We start from the raw sequence: 19,431 nt of genomic DNA on the forward strand, positions 1-19,431 counted from the left end.
GCGTAGCATGCATTTGCTCCCCAGCGCTGCAGAACAAACACAAAACCATAGGCTAAAAAAACAAAACAAACAAACCAAAAACCATAAAAACAAAAGCAGGGCAAGTCAGTGTGCAGAAAAGCACTGCTACTCTAGTCCCATGAGAGGTAGTTCTGAGAGGCAGCCGTCCAGATTTGGCAATTTACCCAAAGAATTGAACCTACCAGGGCAGTGGGCTCTAGCCGGACCCCAGTGGGGCAGTGTAAAGTAAGATTTGGGAAACTGGAAGACAGACACAAAGATATATATATATATATATATATATATATATATATAATCTGCTGGGCAGTGATCGCACACACCTTTAATCCCAGCGCTCCAGAGGCAGAGGCAGGTGGATCTCTGTGAGTTCGAAGTCAGCGTGGTCTACATAGTAAGTTCCAAGACAGCCAGGGCTACACAGAGAAACCCCGTCTCAAAAAACATCAAAACAAACAAAACAGAAAAATCGCTGAGAGTAGAGTAGGGATGAGAACCAGCTCTCCATGCTCAGAGAAAGACTTTTCTGGATGTGTACCCCAGAAATGGGCACCAAAAGGGGGCGTTTCATCTGTGCCTAGCCAGCAGTCATTGCATAATCACTCCATCACGGAAAGAAAAGCCAGACAAGAGACAGGAGATAGGATCGGACATTTGCAGATCAGCACTGACACTCCTGGGATTTCTGGGTTGGGTACCACTTTCCTCCCCCTCTTGCCTCTGTTTACCCATCCATGCAAAGGGGCTGCTTAAGCTAGCAAAACCATCCCTACTTCCCACTTAATCTTTCCCGGGGAGGCGGAACACACAAACAAATAGGAAATCACACCTACGGAATGGAGGCGTGGCCGAGGAGGCTGGCTAAGCAGCTGCCGGTGTGCAGCAGGCTGGAAGAACTCTCTGGGTTCATTGAGTGGGTTCCAGCTTCCTCGTGAGTGTCGGTGGAGACACGCCACAGAGGAAGGGGTGGGAACAGTGGGAACTTCACTTTTTGGGAGGCATTTTTTTGCCTTGCACCAACAACCCCACAGCGAGTGAGTCAGAATTTCCGAAAGGCATAATTTTAGTGCCCTTCTTGCGGTTGCCTCTCCAGGCTGCCTCTGAAAGGGAGGCCACGGGCGGGGTTTCCTGTGCTCAATTCCAGAGATGACAGAGGGGCTTTCCCCCAGCTGTTTGCCAGAATTTTCTTTCCAGATACCTTTTTTTTTTTTTTAACTTTGTAGCAACAGTTAATGACTTTCTAGCTGCGAATTCTCTCCACACTTACAGCCCAGCTTCCTCGGGGTTTCTTCCGTTTGTGTGGGCTTCTTCGAAGCGGAAAAGGATCAGTGAAGAAAACAAGGCCCTAGACTAGTGAGGTGATTGGGTGGAAAAGGTGTTTGCTGACAAGTGTGAATTCGATCCCTGGGACACACACGGTAAAAAGAATGCACCCATTTCCACAAGTTGTCCTTTGACCTCCACGTGCTCGCCGTGGCATGGGACCCCTCCTTCAGTTAAAAAAAGAAATGTAATTTAAAAACTATTTTAGCCAGGCGTTGGTAGCGCACTCCTTTAATCCCAACACTTGGGAGGCAGAGGCAGGCAGATAGATCTCTGTGAATTCGAGACCAGCCTGGTCTACAGATCGAATTCCAGGACAGGCTCCAAAGCAATACAGAGAAACCCTGTCTCAAGAAAACCAACAAAACAAAACTGAAAACCCAGCTATCTTATTTTTGTTCTTACTGGAACTGAGGATGGACTCCAGCGCTGTATGCATGCTATGCCATTGCCCTACCACTGGAGCTAAGTTCCCAGTGGGTTCCAAACCAGATCCACAATACCAACAAATACAGACACCAGTGTGCAGTGAAGTCTGGTTTTGATGGATGCACACATCACCTTTATGAAAAGCACCAAGTCCTGCAAAGACAAAGAGAACAGAAATAGCCAACCTATCCATTATGCAAGGCTTGGCGTGTGCTTGTGGTTTGTGTATGCGTGTTTGCATGTAGAGGTCAGAGGTCACCATCTATTGTGTCCTCCTCTATGGCAATCCACTTTTCTTTCTCTTTTTGAGGCAAGGTATCTCTAACTCTGGAACTACTGGCTGGACAGAGAGCTCCTGGAGTCCACCCCCCCCCCCAACAGATGTGTGCCAGTACTTTGGGCTTTTGTGTGAGTGTTGGTGATGAGCACCAGGCTTCATGCTTGCATAGCAATCTCACCAGAACTTTAACATTTGATGGCACTCTGCAGTCCTTGTTTCATCATTTTTCTGTGTTTTCTCCTGTGCAATGTCATTGTTTCCCCCCCCCCCCCCCCCCTTCTCCAGTATTCTAAAGGGTTACCTGGCTCAATCAGTTAATAAACAATAGAAAGGCAAGGCTTGGAGTTTGAATTTCTGCTGCTCTGAAAGTCTTAGCCATGGTAGGTGTAAGGAGCCAGGGACTATGCTGGCCTGCCCCTGTCACCTGGCAGAATGCACTCAGGCAGTACCCTGGTCAGCTCAGGGTTCCAGGATTGCATAGTCTGTGCACAGGTGCAAAGGACCCTTTAAATGAAAGACTCCGCCCACTTATGCTCTTTTCCCCTCTCTCTTTCCTGTTGTTCCCTGGGACAGACAGGACTTTTCCTGTCTCCTCTTCTCTTCTGTCCTCTCTGTGTCTCTGTGTCTCCCTCTTTTTTCTTTCCTTCCACCTTCCTCCCCTTTCTAATAAAACTTCTCACTTAAGCTCTGTCTGCTTGGTGTGTTTGTCCCCTGCCTGGGTCACCCTCGACAGCCATGGAATCCACCAAGGTTTCCCTCATGCTTTGTCCTAACAGTAGGGACAGTTCACCCCTGTGAACCGCTCCCCACATTCTCAGAGACTAGCATATAGTCGGCCTCTGGAGATGTTTGATGACAAACTTGAATGATCATATGCCAGAAACCCTAGCCGTCAGAACAAACTCAGAACCATAATGCAATAGCTCCTGCCAATCGGTCCTCAGGACACCACTCGTAAAATCATACAAACGTCTGTGTTAGACCTTTTTAACAGAAGAGCAAACCAAGGATGAGTAACTGCCTGCCTACAGGGTTTCTCTGTGTAGCCCTAGCTAACCTGGAACTCTGTAGACCAAACTGACCTTGGACTCGGAGATCTGCCTGCCTCTGCCTGAGGAATGCTGGGATTAAAGGCAGGCAGCTAGTAATTTGTAACTCCTAGCTGCCTCGGGCCAGTTTGCACTTGTGGGTCTAGGACTTCAGAGGGCCAATGACTCCAGCACTCACAGCAGCGGAAGGGCCAGCTCCGCCCCAGTACAAAGCACCTGACCCCTAGGCGCTTTGGTGCTCCTTTCAGACAAAGCTAATGACACTTCTAACTACCAGGAGGATCTTTCGTAGGATTTAACAAGGGCATGCCGGTTGAAAGCAGTCTGAAAAGCAGAAGCCTTATCCAAATGTGAGATAACTGTTAGTCACCACCTGCCTGGCTGCTTTAACCCGCTGGGGCACCAGCAGCACTTTGATGGACTCAAAAGCAGAGGTGCTAGACCAGGGGAGGCCCTGTGTGCTGGGTCTTCTCAGAGTAATTATGATTTAATGAATGGGCTCCAACTAAGGAGTGGCAGAGCCTCTGGCATTCCGATTCAAACTGGGTTCTCCCCAGTGTTAATCCTCAGGAGTTAGGAGCTTTACCTAACCGCTGCCTCTTCCTTCCTTCCTTCCTTCCTTCCTTCCTTCCTTCCTTCCTTCCTTCCTTCCTTCCTCCTTTCTCTCTCTCTCTCTCTCTCTCTCTCTCTCTCTCTCTCTCTCTCTCTCTCTCTCTCTCTCTCTCTCTCACACACACACACTGATCCTGTTTGATTCCAATCTCTGAGGACAGTGGCTTGTACACAGACTTACTCTGCCAGCTTGTAAGAAACCAAGGAGGGGGACACTGTGAATGGCCTTGGGCCTGTATTGGAGACTCTCCATTGTCATCTATTAAGTGGACTGGTTACGCCTGTGCCATGAAGACAGAGGCTCATGTGGCACTAGTTTTTCAAATTGTGATCTCCTTGGCAGCAGGCACTCCATTCATAAGAGAGACTCAATCAGGAAGATCTGTTACTGCCTGGAAGAGATAAATAACTAGGAGTCCCAGGGTGTTTTGTCTTGTCTTTAAAAAAATTTTTTTAATGAGGTTGAACAAGGTCTTAGGGGGAGGGGGAGGGAGGACGACTAGGTGCAAACCCTAGGAACCTGGCAGGTGGTACGGCTGGCTCGCTGGCTTGCAGTAGTGGTAGTTGCAGTGGTAGTTGCCAGTGCAAAGGCCCTGGGGCAGAGAAGACTTAACACTTTCTTTTCAGAGCCTGAGACAGGGATTGGTCAATGGGATAGAAGAGTGCTGAGCTGGGCTAGGACTGCAAAGGGAGGAGATGGACACTCTCGGGGCTTGGATTTAGCGGGAGGTTCACTGTCTAGGTGGCTAGGGGGCGGGGGAGTGAGAAGGGATGGGGCAGAGCACCTTCTATTAGGTTGACTGATGGATGTCATTTCATTCTTGCATTTGGTGACCTTGCCTGCGTCCCCTGCTCTGCTCTGTGAGGGCAACACCTGCCATCCTCTGATCCCCTCTCCAATCTGGACTGACAGGAGAACTCCCTAGGGCATCCGTCCCCTGGATGGTCCCCCCTCGATTCTCTGGCATGGGCTGGAACTGGTGAAGACCCCGGATCGGATCCGTAGGCCCTCTAGATTGGCATGAACACGGTATTCCCGTCCTCTTGCGCCTTAGTGGTGAGATTCGTCCTCCGCCCTGGTTCCCCATGTGCGGCGTGGCGGGGCTCCGGGTGGGTCCCTAAGGGGGCGGGGCGGTCGTGTTGTCCCCCGCCCCTCCCTGGCCCGGCCCCGCCCCGCCCCGGAGCCGCCCGGGACGCAGGGCGCAGGAGGGACTCGGCCCAGCTGCCAGCGGCACCGCGCTCCTCACGCTCCGGGCAGGGTGAGTGCGGACTGGGAGGCGGGAGGCCTCGCGGGGTCAGGGAGGGTCGTGCCAGGGTCCACAGCGCACCCCTGTCCTGAGGAGTTCCCTGAGATCGGCGCCGCGGGAAGTCTGGGGACCCGGGGAGGAGCGCGGGGGCGGCGGCCAGCGTGACAGCTGCAGGCGGGCGGGGCTTCGGTTCAAATACAACCGCTCCACCCGCTGCGAAATCCCGGTACCCTAGAGGCTCGGCCGTAAAACGCCGCAGTGCCTGGGGTACCGTGTCCCGGGGGTCAGGTGTCTTTCTTGGTCTCCCTTCTTCGCCTCTAGAGGCCGGAGGACTTGCAAATGCCCTCATAAGTACCCAGGGCCCGGAATGACCCATTCTGGGGACCATGAACTCATCAAGGAGAGCCCGAGAGCGCGCAGGGAGGAAGGAAGTCCCACCTGTGCGCTTCGTTTCCTTCAGTCACCAAGCTCGCTATGTAACCTTGGACGGGGCGAGCGGCACACTCTCACTGGTCCCATCCTAAGGGAACTAGATGTTGGCTCCACTTGATATCAGATCTGGAGCCCGTTCCCAAGCCCGGTGTCTCACACAGCCTGGGTGGCCCCTGCTTCAAAACTGTTCCAAGGGTGGGAACATTTAATCTCTGGCTCTGGGACGCTTTCCCTGTGTCTCGGAGACCTGCTACACTTCTGTAGCGATGGCTTCTTTCTATAATGGATAGCCAAGGTATGCTTGTGAACGGCTTTAATGCTAAGAGGGGCAACCCCCATACCTCGTGGGTGGGAGAAAGAGACTCATCTTCTTGGCAGGGAACTGCGTGTTTTACTGGCCCTGCAGCCTAACTGGACAATCCCTTTCATCTACCCAGAAAAGAAGAAACAAGTTGAGAAAGGGGGCGTGACTTGCTCAAGGAGGCACAGCCAGGATCCATGTTGCATGGGGACTTGGCTCTGTGAAAGGGCTTAGCTTTCTTTGCCTCTTGCTGGGGAAATGGGCCGGGGGGGGGGGCGGGTGGAGAAGGAGGGAGAGCCAACAGCTCACAAGGGTCAGGGGCTGGGAGGTAGGAAGGTGTGTGCCAATGGGCTGTTTTGCTGGGTTTCCTATGAACTGTGGCCCAGAGGGACACTCCAACACACGTGGGCTCCCACATTTCCCCGGCTTGCTGACAATTACAGCTGAGCCAAGCTGCTCCCTGGGAGTCAAAGAGGCCCCTCTGGGGGTGGCTGTGCAGGAATGTGCCAGGAGGCCTTATTTCTGGAGCCACAGAGGGAGGAATGAGAACCCAGGATCATTTGTCCTCTCAGTCTTGAAAAGACCTCAGGGTGTGGCAGAGCTGTTCTGTCTCCATGGGAACAACTGTCTGCCCTCCGTGGGGGCTTTGCATGCTTTGGAGTGACTATGGACCCAGCCCTGCCTGGGCAGTCCCTTTACCTATGAGAGACCTATGGTTGTTGGGGGAGCCTGGTGTAGCCACTCTAGAAGGCATGGTATGACAGGGGGACCATTGCCTCCAAAGGACCCTGGAATCTGTAAGCCCAGAAGCCCCTGGCCTCCTGTGTCTTCTTGCTGTAAGGGATGGGGTGTGTGTGGCCAAATCAGGTGACCACTTTAACCTCACCTAAGCATGTGGCCTCTAGCTGGTTGTTTCATTTGTCCGTGTCAGAAAAGGGGCCGCGCCAGCTCCCCACAGCGCCTGTGTCACTGATGCATTATGGGCAGTAGGTGAGGTAGTCACAGTGTTTCCTGCGGTGTGGACATAGCAAAGGTGAATGGTTTGTGGTTTGTGGGAGGTGTTGGTCAGGGAACCTGGGGTCTCTGCCTCGTTCTTCTCTGCCTTGATTTCTCCAAATCTGTCAAACAGTGCTTGTTCTGGGTCACTTGCTTGCTCTGGAAGCTTGTCCTTGACTCTGGGAGGAGGATGATCAGAGAGAGCCGATGGGGCATTCAGGTGTGGCTGTGGAGCTTTAGGATTAGTGTGTTCCGTGGTTCACTTCTTGTGTCCCTGGTGGGAGGCAAGGGTACCATTGCTGGCAACTATAGATAAAGGGGCTGACAGTGCTATCCACTGGCTGTGTGCCTGGTCCAGGATTTGAACTCCAGACATTTGACTCAATGCTGTTCATTCCTTTACATACCCTGTCTTGGACAATCCAAGGACAATTGTTGTGTGTTAGTCACTGGAAAAACTGAAGATCAGGCGGGTCCCAGTCATCATCAAGGCCCTGGTGGGAAAAAGATGAAAACATGGATTGTGAACATGCCCCTGCCCCCCATAACATCAAAACGTTGTTGGTATCAAGACAGGACCCAGGAGGAGCAAACAGAAATAAGGAACATGACACCTCTCAACCTCCGGACTCTTAGCTTTGGGCTTACTGACCATGCCTGAGACTGTGTCTAGGAAGCAGATGGGGACAGGTCTCCAAATCTGGAACCCTGATTTCATCTCTAAAGTGATGTCACTCCCTTCCCGGTTGCAGAGACGCTAAGATAAGTCAAGGACAATGCTCTGAGGGATCTAGAGGGGCAGGGATGACCAGAGGCTGAAGTCCCAGTCTATGCTCTTGTTTGTCTTTTACTGCCTTTATGACACAGTGTCACTGGGACCCCACTCTCCCTGGAGCCCAAACTACAGAATCCTAGCATCTTCTTAGTCCAGGTGGGGGGCACTGAGGAAACATGAAGCTCAAAACACTAGGATGATGGTGATTTGAATGAGGAGCATGCACCTGGGAAGTGTGGGCTGGGCTACCTTGACCAGAAACCACATGCCACCGTGGTGTGACAAGGAATTTCTTTCTACACGAATTTCTTTCTTTGGGAAAGAAATCACTTGTCAATCATTTGCTAAACATTTATATATGTTACATTGTGTATAGCATTTGTGTTGATTCTAATTTACACATGAAGCATTTTTTTTTAAGAGAGAGGGTCTCCTAGAGTAGCTAGTTAGCTGAGGAGGACCTCGAACTCCTAATCTTCCTGTCTCTAGCTCCTCTGTGCTGGCATTACAGGCATGTGTTATTACACCTGGTGTATTTGGTGCTGGAGACCAAACCCAGGGCTTCCTGCATTCTATGCAAGCACTCCCCCAACTGAGCTGCATTCTTGGGCCAAGTTTATTTCGAAACAGGGTCTCGATATGTAGGCAGAGAAGGCCTTGAACTCATGTCCCCCTGCTTCAGCTCTGCAGTGTTGGGGTTGTAGACATGCGTTTCCACGTCTGGTTTAAGGAGATGAATAAAAGAAAAAAGGGCAAGGGGATGTCAGGGGATGTCAGCGGGAAACCAGTGTGGCTGTTTGGGGGTAGGTAACTGGTGATCGATGAGCCTGTTCCCTTCTCAGTAGGACCCATTCTGTTATTTTTCTCCAGCCCGGTACAGGCCTCGTGTGTGTGTGTATTTTAAAAGTATGTAGAATGTCTATTACAATTATTTGTTGTACATAGATGCATATGCGTGCCATGACCCATGTATGGAGGTCAGAGAACAACTTTCAGGACTTGGCTCTCTCCTTCCGCCATGTGGGGCTGGGGAATGGAACTTAGAGGGTTGTCAGGCTTGCCTGTGAGTGCTTTATCCAAACTATTTCCTTGTATTTTAACAATATTTTCATATTCCATCATTACAAATAGGAGATATACTCTCCATTATGCCAAATCTTACATAGTATTAAAAAATTGAAAGCTAATAATAAGCATGTTCAGAGTCTTTTAGAAAATTATTCAATGGACTCAAACATTCATCTGTCTGGGTTTAAAAAAAAAAACAAACCCAAGTCCCATTGTGTGATACATGAGTTTCCTTTATTGCGGGGGGCACAAATTTCCCTCTCCATTCGTCCTGCAAGACCTGGCAATGGCAAAACTGGGAATCTCGAAATAAAGACAGAATTTCTTAAAGTTCTCACCTAATTACCCTTCCAAATCATGAAATCGTGACACTTTTGAGCTGGGAGGGACCTCAGGTCACCTGGTCCAGTTTTCTGGTTTAACAATGCAGAGAAGTGCCCTGGCCAAGGTCAACATAGGATATATATGTACATAAGGAGGACAGTTCACAATGGCTGGCCACACCTGTGCCTGACTCTCATGGGGACACCACCTGTCACACTAGCCTGACGCCCTGGGAGCTCAGCCTCTACCTGAGGGCAGGCAGGGAGGCACAGGTGTCCTGCCTGAGCTGTCACTAATTTGACTGAAGACATTGGGAGAGCCAGAGTGTGCAAGGTGACTCATGGACAGAAACCTCACCGAAGGTGGTACATGATCTTGGCTTGGAGTCTTGTTTCCGAGTCCTCTAAGGCTGCTGTTCTTCCTCATCCTATTGGGTAATTCATCCCCGGTCTGCACCGTGCCCTGGGTACGGTCAGTCCTCGTTTGCTGTTGCCAGGGAAACAGGTTCACAGAAGTGGACAGTTCCCTCCAAATCCTACTGCAGGTGAGGGTTAGGGCAAGAAACCCTGCAGCGAGATCTGAAAACAGGGCTTTTTCGTTTTTCCATGTGCCGGGCTGTGAACACATTGTTTTCACTGCCGAGAAGCAGAAAGTCTGGCCAGCCCTGCCTGGCAGGCCACCGGGAAATGGCCTTGTGGAAAACAGATGGGCGGGGTCCTTGTAGCTGTCATGTTGCAGGACTCTCTGAGCTGACAGCCCCAGCCTGGCCACACTGCCCCACGCACAGAACACGCTGTCTGCAGGAAAGAGGGGGTGTGCACCCGGGGCCTGCCTGGTTTTGTCAGGGTGTATCTGGCACACCCTCGGTCAGATTCCTGGCGACCTTCTCTGTTTTGGCTGGAAGGTGTTCTTCCTGCCTGCCCTCTGGAGAGGTGCCCGTGCGCTTCTGTTTCCTAGGTACCTTATGCATAAGATATTCTCAGTGCCCTTGTGTTTGAACTCAGGAGGTCAGCTGTGGCATCATGGTGGCACTTGCAGAGTTCTGGATTTCGGAGCCATTTCTGATTTTCACATTGGGGTTGTTCAACTTGTGTTTAGAAGTCACAGTTTCGGTGGAGAGCAAGAAAATCTTGAGTTCTAATAACCTGAGTTTGTAATTTTACACACAGGGATACTGAGTCTCCACAAGCAGACAAAGTTGTCTTTGCTTTGTGTGTGTGTGTGTGTGTGTGTGTGTGTGTGTGTGTGTGTGTGTGTGTGTGTGTGTGCGTGCATGGAGGGGCCAGACATCCACCCGGGAAATTGTTCCTCAGGAGCTGGCCACCTTGGTTTTTAGACAGGGTATCTCACTGACCTGGGATTGGCCTGATGTGGCTAGATTGCTGGCCAAGGGGCTTGAAGGTTCCTTGTCTCTACTCCTCCCAGAGTTCCTCCTGACTGCTGCCCACCCAGCACTGGGGTTGCAAGTGTGTGCCACCACGTGTCTCTTTGAAAATGTGGGTTCCGGGGATCAAACTCAGGTCATTGTGCTTGCAAGGCAAACAATTTACCAACTGAGCCAACTCCCCAGTTTGACTGGCTCACGTCTTCCAGTCCTTGGGGGTCAAGAATGAACCGCCTGACTCCCACCCAATGCTGTCTCTCACACGCCTCCCCTAGTACTCTGTGCCATTGTTGATGGCGGTGTGACATCATGGCCACATGAAGATGGGAAAGTCGGTTTACTGGGTTAGGCCCCAGCCATCATCGCCAAGCTGGGAGTGGTGGGACTCCAATTAAGGCTCAAGTTTTATGTGAGATCTGAAATGGCTGAGCCCCTCCCAAGAAGCATTTACTAGAATAATTCTGTAGACTGACTCACTGAGGTAGGCTCTTTCCTCCATGATGGGAGGAGCTGACATCTGGCCTTCACCGCTCTCAATTGCCTGCTCTTCAAGGTGGGAGGCTCTACTTAGGCCTCTGTGAACTTTGCTCGCTTGGAAGCCTAGCAATAGGTGTTTGGGGACCTGAGATTTGCCCCTGCGATGTGTCACCCACCCAGGAAGGAACAGATTTCTTAGACTTCTCTCCTATTCTCTAAGTGTTGGGTCTGACATCCTCCCTCCAGCAATGCTTTTGGGTCTCACAAAACCCCACATTCGTTCTGACTTTCCTCCCCTCACTATCTATGGCAAGCAGTTACTTCTGCCAGCTGCCCTTCCCCTGCTATTCCTCCATCTGGTAGACGTCACCTCCTAGAAGATTCCATCGGATTGTGATTTCCGTTTTCTGTCCTCTTGTCCTTTGCTATTGATATTTAATCAGTGGTCTCCAGAACTCAAGTCTGGTTCCCCACCCGCCTGTTGCCCATTCATCTTCACAGCTCACTGGCACCCCAGAGAGAGGCAGTTATAATTATGACTCAGACAAAAGGCTTTCCAGCCTAAATAAGCCCTGACAAATGCTAGGGGAACTCATGCTCCAGGCTGGGGAGTGAAGTGGGCGGGGCAGACCCTAGTGTTTCCAGGCTACTCAGAACCTCAGTGAGCTCTGGAGGGAAGAAGATCTGAGATAAGCTGTGACACCTGTCCTCATCTCTCATGACCCTTGTCATTCAGGGGTCCTGGGAGCTCGGGTGGCCATCACTGGAACTTTGACAATGCCTTGACCTCATTGGTGGATCACACCCAGCTCCTCCCCTTCCCCAGCCTTTCCATTTGGATCTCAGTGCCTGGTTCCTCCTGGTCCCAGCGCCTGAGAGAGCTTTCTGCCCACACAGTAGCACCTTCCCGCATTCACCGGCAGGGTCTGACTGGACCACTGTCTTCCCAGCACTTAGCACTGTCTGAAATGTGAGCTCCTGGTCTGCAGCTGTGTCCATTGTCTGTTCTTTACAGGTGAGTGACACAGGGCAGGGACCGACACCAACCAGCTTTGCCACTCAGTGTATGTTTCCTCCTGGCGTCTCCAGAGGGCTGGTTCCAGGAACCCCGAGGATACGGGATGAACTGTTACAGAACACCTGTGGGAAAGACTTAAGGAAGGGAGGGCTTATCTTGGCTTGGGGTTGGAGGGTACGGTCTGTCACTGGAGGGAAGGCGTGGCATGCCTGGCTTGCCTTCTCCCTATCGCCTTTTAATTCAGCTCAGGACCCCAGCCCATGAGTGCTGCTGCCTGTGCTCACGGGGTCTCCCTCCTCAGGTAAACCTTTCTGGGAACACCTTCCTAACCACACCGGTAGGTTTGGTTCCATAGTGAGTCTACATCCATCACGTGGACAATGAAGAGTAACTATCAAATCTACGACACTCAGATCCTTCTATAACATGTCTTTATATGATTTATACTCACTACATACATCCCCCCTTTCTTTCTAGTGTGCTTCTGTTTGTTCTTAGACAGGGTCTCTATAATCCAAGCTGTTTGTTCTTAGACAGTGTCTCTATCTATAATCCAAATCTGTCTAGAACTTGAAATTCTCCTATCTCAGCCTTCGAGTACTGGATTACAGGCAAGCAGAGCTATATCCAACTCTTAATGTATAGCTTTGGCTGACATGGAATTCACTGTAACCCTCCTGCCTCAGTTTCCCTAAGGCTGGGATTATAGCATCACACTTGAAACCCTCTCTAAATTACATAAGGTAGATGCCATGTGACTAGTTCCTAGGCTTTATTACTTAGGGAAGAATAAAAAAATGAGTCCACTCAGGACAGATGCAAGTATTTTCTGTCTGTCTGGTTGCATCCTTGTAGAAGCAGAGGGCTGATTATGCCTGTGGATTGCAGTGATGGATGGCCTGGGCCATACAGCAGATTCTCTGCCCAGTCTGCTATGAAGGCCAGCCTCTAGTGGGCACTTGCTGCGGGCCAGCATTGCACAGTGTTCTTTACCTCTCCTCATCCCACAGCAATTCAGAGAGGTGTGCTGACATAACCCCTGCTTGACAGAGAGTTAAGTAACCTGGTCTTGTCATCGTCAGGTGCCAATGGGGTTAGGAGTTGAATTCAGGTCCTTGGATCCAGGCATTGCGGCTTGATTGTGAAAGTGGAGGGCAAACCTTCACAACCCTCCCTAGACTTCAACCTTCCAGCCGGGCAGCTCCTCGGTAGCTCCAGGGCCTCTCCTATTCCAAACCATTCCTCAGAGGAAATCCTTTCACCAAGACCGTGCATGGGGCCAGGATGCCACAGGTCCCCCAGAGCAAGAGCCCCACCCTGGAGAACCCTCCCTGTTCCCTCCCCCTTTATCCCCAGAACTCCACTTGCAACTTGTTGGTTAGCCATTGAGACTCGCTGACCACAGACTGGAGGTTGTAGGGAGCACGTGAGCTAGTTGAAGTTGCCAGGTTAAACGGCCGGTCGTTCACCCAGCACTGGGCAGCCAGCCTGATTGTGAAATTTGCTTGCTTGTCTATTTATGGACTTCAAACTCAACTTTGCTTGGATATTATCTTAAGAAATAGATTTTTTAAAAGTTTTTTCCCCCCTTTTAGAGGCCTCTCTTATTTCTGCTTCTTCTTTCTGGGAAAAACCACCCAGATGCCCAGGCTGGCTACTCCTGGGTGAGGTCTTGGCTTCAGTAAGGAGGACTGAGGATAGCCCAGTGAGTTCCTGTGTTTGTCACCCACAGGAAGCAGCAAGGTTAGTCACGAAGCTCCTAGCAGATACTGACTGTGGTCTGGAAGCCAGAGAGACACGTGTTTGTGGCTGGGATCTGGGTTCTTCCGCCCTGTAACCCACATACCCTGGACAACTGCATTCCATCAGCATACTTGACCTTGACTGAGATGGAATGGGTAGCAAGATGCCAGGGACATGTCCCTGCTCTGCTGGAATGGTTTGGTGGGTAGAAAGGGTGCTCTAAACATAGGCCACCCCCAGCTGGTGATGACCTAGAGGGAGGGAAGCTCAGCGGGCTGGGCCTGGAAAGCCTTTAGGTGCTCACACACACACACACACACACACACACACACACACACACTTTTTTCAAGCATATGTGTATATATTATAATGTACAGGAGAGAGCGTGTATATTATAATGTACAGGGGAGAGCAGAGGAAACTCTCTGGAGTCTGTTGTTACCACCCAATCCAGAGAATGGAACTCAGGATATCAGGCTTGGTGGCAGGTCCCCTTACCTGAAGAGTCATCTGACTGATTTGCAGGCCCTTTGAATCTCACCCAAGAGCCGTCTCACTGGGCCTGAACTCCCTTTTCTAGGAGAGCGGGGAGACAGGGCCTCCTTTTATAGTCTTGCTATGTCTGTGTGGTGAGCCTCCAGGAGTCCCTGAGTTGTTTGGTCATCCTACAGGGCAAAGTATTTCTTTTCTTTTCTTTTCTCTTCTTTTCTTTCTCTTTTTCTTTTTTCTTTTTTTGGTTTTTTGAGACAGGGTTTCTCTGTGTAGCTTTGGAGCCTATCCTGGAAATCACTCTGTAGACCAGGCTGACCTCGAACTCACAGAGATCCACCTACCTCTTCCTCCCAAGTGCTGGGATTAAAAGTGTGTGCCATCAACACCCGTTTGGCAAAGTATTTCTTACATCATCTCTCTATGCAAAGGTCAATTCCACGTCCTGTTTAGTCAGTTTCTGTGTATTCCTGGGCCTATGGTGCAGTGTGACAGATCTGGTGGGACCCTGGTTTTCTCGCCTGCAGTATATCTTGGTCATCTTGTAACCTTCTTGTACAGGGCTAACTCGCCTGGCCAAGGAGCTGGCCACACCTTCCCTGATCCCTGAACATCCATCCCTGAACAACTCCCCCTCTTCCTGAGTGCTCCCAGGTGGGGAGGACAGGCTGCCTCCTCCACCCAGGGCACCTGCAGGGAGCTGAGCTGGCACAGCTGCTGGTGACTGTGCCCTAGGCTCAGGTGATGGTATACAAGCTACACACCTCAGTTGCCTTTTTCTCTTATGGAGTTAACCAGGGTGTAGGGAGTGTCAAGGTCTCTACAGTGGAACCCAGCACAATGAGTGGAACCTGCTGTCTGATTTCCAGCCTTGGTTCTCAATGTATAACCCAGAAAAGGGAAAAGCTCCAAGCCAAGGGCAATGCATGACTGACAGAGAAACTTGGTATTACGATCTCAGAGCACCAGATATGTTGACAAGGACAACCTTGAACTTCTGATCTGCCTGCTGCTACCTCCAGAGCCATGGGATTACAAGAATGTGCCACCAGCACTGTGTGTGTGCTAGACAAACATTCTAGTAGCTGAGCTGTATCTCTGGCCCTCTCTGGTTCCTGTAACAGTCCTGATTGTAGGATATTTTCATGGTCACTTGGGTTGCTAGTGGGTGAATAGAGCTAGAAACCTGTGGGAGTGAGGCTGCGTCCTTGTTTCAATTGAACACTCCCAGACAATTCTGATGGTTGGGGATAGCTGAGGACCCTGAGTTAGCCTGGGATAGCCTGGGACACTCCAGGGTGGCACTAATCTGTCCTCTTTCCGTCACTCCCCTCACACACAGTCCTGGGCTCAATTCCCAGCACTGCCTACATCAAGTGTGGTGGTGGCACGTTCTTGCAATCCCATGACTCTGGAGGTGGCAGCAGGCAGATCAGAAGTTCAAGGCTGTCCTTGTCTACAAACGGGAGACACCATCCAGAAAGAGGTACTCAAGTCTGTTTGTGTCCAGCCCACTTATTTCTTAGAATGTGCAATAAGTAGGCCATTGATGTGCGTCCCTTTTTGAGGCAAAGATAACAAGTTTCCTTTCAAAGTCAACTTAGGAGTGACTGAAGGAACAATCTATACTTTTTTTTTTTTTTTTTTTTGGGCTCGGTTCCATTCGTTCCTTTGAGACACCCTTGCAGGGCAACCTGGCACCGTGCTGGGAGGCCAAGTGTGTGCATGTCCAGGCGTGTCATGTGTACAAGTGGCTGAAGGGTGGGGCCCTCACCTCAGGTGCAGATAACCCAGGACTCTCCAGAGGCAAGGATACAGTGATGAGTGGGTTAGCAAAGGGGTTTTCCGGGCTGGTTTTAGTCAGACTGGGGCTGGTGTGGAGAATTCTCTCAGTACGATGTGTTTGCCTCTTCTCCAGCATTCTGAGATGCTTCTCTCTGGTCCTCGGGATCTTTCCCTGGAGTCACCATTGCCCTGCAAACTTGGTGAATATATTACAGGACTTCAGTGTCCACGGGTGTCCGGGTCTCACTGGCTCATGGGCAAATTGGTCATTCAGGAGCCCTGGGTCAGGAGGTGGCCCTGTTGGTTGCCAGGACATGACATGGTTCACACCTGAATCCCTGTACTTAGGAAGGCTGAGACAGGAGCATTGCCTTGAGTTCTCCTCCAGCCACAGCAGTCTGAAGTAGGTTTCAATGCTGTGTCTGCTGATTGACTGAAAGTAGATAAATCATTTGATTATTTAATCAGCAAATACCCAGCCCCTTCTGGACAATGCCCTTGCTGGGCCCTGCAGGAGATTACAGCCAACTGATCTGGGAACTTGCTGACCGCATTAATTTAATCAGCTTCTTTACCCTGAGGTTGGAGTTCTCCTAACTCCGTCCTGCTGGGCCTCACATTCTTGGAGGATCAGTGTTGTTGAGGGGCCTCCCCAACTCCCACAGCTGGGGTTCTGAGGGGACTGCTCCACAGAGAGTTCCAGGCCGGAGGCTCCAGCCTACAGACAAACATTTGGGAAGGATTATGGTTTTTGTTTTTTTCTGAGTGTCTTCTGGACAAGTGAAGAAGGTTCTGGAAGGAACAGGATTCTGGAGTGGCCATTTGGAAGAATGTTGCCAAACAAGAGTGGAGATGAGCCTATGATTAGTTTAAACCTTGGTGTTTTTTTTTTATTTTAAAACTTAGCATCAATTTTTGCTTTATATTATGATGATTGTTTTTTAATCTTTATGTAGTTGTTTTATTTATTTTTAAGTCTTGCTGTTGCTATGTAGCCTGGGCCTGGTAATTGCTTTATAACCCAGGCTGGTCTTAAACTTGTGGCATTTCTCCTGCCTCAGTCTCCCTAATGCTGGGGTTTCAATTATAGGCAGCATGCTCTGCTAGCTTTGGTTGTGTGCATGCGTGCGTGCGTGCGTGTGCGTGTGCGTGCGTGCGTGCGTGTGTGTGTGTGTGTGTGTGTGTGTGTGTGTGTGTGTGTGTGTGTGTAGGTGGACGTGTCCTCCCTCGTGCTGTTGCCTCTGTTCACAGGATGTGTGTTTGCTGGACAGTGTCACTCTGCATGTCAAAGCTGGGCTGGGAGGAGGCCTCAGGAGATGAGACTCTGGTACAGGAGGCAATGACTGACCGGAAGCAGCTGTCTTTAGAAGCAGGATGAACTGTCTATGTCCGGTGTGGAGATGGGGGCACCCAGGCATTGGTCCCTAGTGAAAGCGTCCCTTGTGGTCTCCAGGAGAAGCTGCTTGGCTCCTGGCTGCCTCTGAGAGCACACATGCAGGCTGCAGGACACTGTGAGAGCCTGAGAGGGCAGGGTGGGGTAGGACCTAGGGAGGGGACATTATGTCCTCAGTTTGCCACAGAGAGAATATTTATCTGAACTCAGTACCAAAGAAGTGGCCCCCAAACCAGGACCAGGATCATTCAGGGTGGTGGACATCACCTCAGGTCATCCCTGCTGTTCTGAATGGGGATGGATGTGAGGGGGCTACTGCCTCTCTCTTGGGCCTCCATGCTCTAGAAGTCTTTCTCAAAGACCCCGTCCCTCTGTCTGTTGAGAAGCTGGAAACTTCATTGTCCTGGGGACAACCCTGCCTATCCAGAACCCCGTACTTACTAATCACTATCCCTGTGAATGTGGGCATGTGTGGGCTAGAGGGGCGTCCTTATTCCCTCAGAGCTGGAGATAAATGACTTGGAAGCTAACTCATGCTTTGCACGTCATGTCTTCTCTGTCTGCGCCTTCTCCCTAGCCACCGCCTCCACGGTCCTTCCAGAGGAGCCACCTTGTCCCTTGTCTCTCCTCCCCTGGGCAGAGTCCTCTCTCTCCTCACATAGTCCCCTTTTCCCCAAACCAGGCCCAGCCTCTCTCTGGGGCTGCTTTGTTTACCATGAGCAGCAGGTGGTCCCCAGCATGGTGCAGAGAAGCCCTGTGAGGCTGTCTCCACAGAATGAAGAAGCTCTGTCTCCACAGAATGAAGAAGCTCGCTTCCACAGTGGAGGTTCATTCCTTCATTCTCTCTTCAGGTGCCCTGTGTGCCAGGCACTGTCCTGGGTAGGGGACTGAGTGATGAACATGACTGGGAAGGTTGTGGTTGCATGGGAATTGACATTCTAGAAGGAGCTAGAGACGTCCGTTTATTTATTTATTTATTTTGGTGTGTGTATTTATGTGTCTCTGTGTGTGTAGGTTTATGTCAATCTTGGGCGTCATTCCATCTTAGTTTTAGAGACAGGATCTCTAAGTGACCTGGACCTCGCCAGTAGGCTGCCTGGTCAGGAGGCCGTCCTGTCTCTGCCTCCCCATCGTTGGGATTAGGGTTATGTCACCATACCCAGATTTTTACTTGGATTTAGGGAATGATGCTTGCCTTAGGGTTTCTATTGTTATGAAGAGACACCATGACCACGGCAATTCTTATAAAGGAAAACATTCAACTGGGGCCTGAATTACATTCAGAGGTTTAATCCATTATTGTCATGGCAAGAAGCATGGCAGCGTGCAGGCAGACACGGTGTTGGAGAGGTAGCTGAGAGTTCTACATCTGGATTGGCAGGCAGCAGGGAGAGAGAGAGAGAGAGAGAGAGAGAGAGAGAGAGAGAGAGAGAGAGAGAGAGAGAGAGAGAGAGAGAGAGAGACTAGAACTGGCTTGGGTGTTAGACGACACTGACCCGCCCCCCTCCCCAGTGACATACTTCTTCCAACAAGGCCACATCTACTCTGACACGGCCACATGTCCTAATCCTTTCAAATAATGCCATTCCCTATAAGCCTATGGGGGCCAGTTTTCATTCACACTGCCACAGAACCCAAGTCCTCACTCTGGTGTGGCAAGTAAAGACTTAGCTATCTCCCCAGCCCTAAGTGTGTGTCCTTTTTGACATGATGCTTTCATGTTTTCATTTACAAATGTTTTAGGCCATGTTCGAAGCTCCTGGGATGTAGTTGAGTAGGCCAGCTGATAAACAGCAGTGTCACATCCGGTGGCAAGTGCCGTCCCACCCTCGAGGTAGGATGGCTCTGCAGGGATTGGTGTTTGCTCTAAAAGCCTCACTGCCCGTGAGTTCTCAGGAACCCAGGGAAGGGTAGAGAGAGCCGACTCCACACAATTGTCCTCTGACCTCCACATCCACACGTGAGCTGTGGCACACACACACATCCCCATCATACACACGTGCGTCCACACACACACTCAAATAAATAAATAAATACAAGCGGTCAGACCCGGAACCTCTGCCAACTGCTTAACGGCTATAGGGGAAGTAACAAGAAGCTTAGACCCAGGCCTAAGGTGCCCTCCTCTGTGATCAAAAGAATGTATCCTCTCACGAGGTGGTGTCAGTTTAGCTCTGTGGGTCCACTTGGGGACCATGGGTGGCATTTGCCTTTCATGCAAAGCCTGTGGCCTGTCAGTTTCTTCCTGGAACTCACTTAAAGCCAGCATTGTCTGAGAGGAGGGGAGG

General features: G+C 50.7%; 1 protein-coding gene across 4 annotated transcripts in view; it reads left to right on the forward strand.

The window, feature by feature from the left end:
* The window catches only part of Syne3 (spectrin repeat containing nuclear envelope family member 3), a 92,430-nt gene that overhangs the window by 7,170 nt on the left and 65,829 nt on the right, over positions 1 to 19,431 (forward strand). For 2 of the 4 annotated variants that reach the window (XM_040742557.1, XM_005068354.4), the window contains exon 1: positions 4,874 to 4,970. The exons of 1 other annotated variant lie outside the window; for it this stretch is intronic. The gene's annotated coding sequence lies outside the window, so the exon portion shown is untranslated. Of the gene's footprint in view, positions 1 to 4,873; positions 4,971 to 10,141; positions 11,731 to 19,431 lie in introns of those variants that run through there. One more of the 4 variants, XM_040742558.1, reaches the window with a different exon arrangement.

Source organism: Mesocricetus auratus, unplaced genomic scaffold, assembly GCF_017639785.1.
Source record: "Mesocricetus auratus isolate SY011 unplaced genomic scaffold, BCM_Maur_2.0 Super-Scaffold_15014, whole genome shotgun sequence".
Lineage (NCBI taxonomy): Eukaryota > Metazoa > Chordata > Mammalia > Rodentia > Cricetidae > Mesocricetus > Mesocricetus auratus.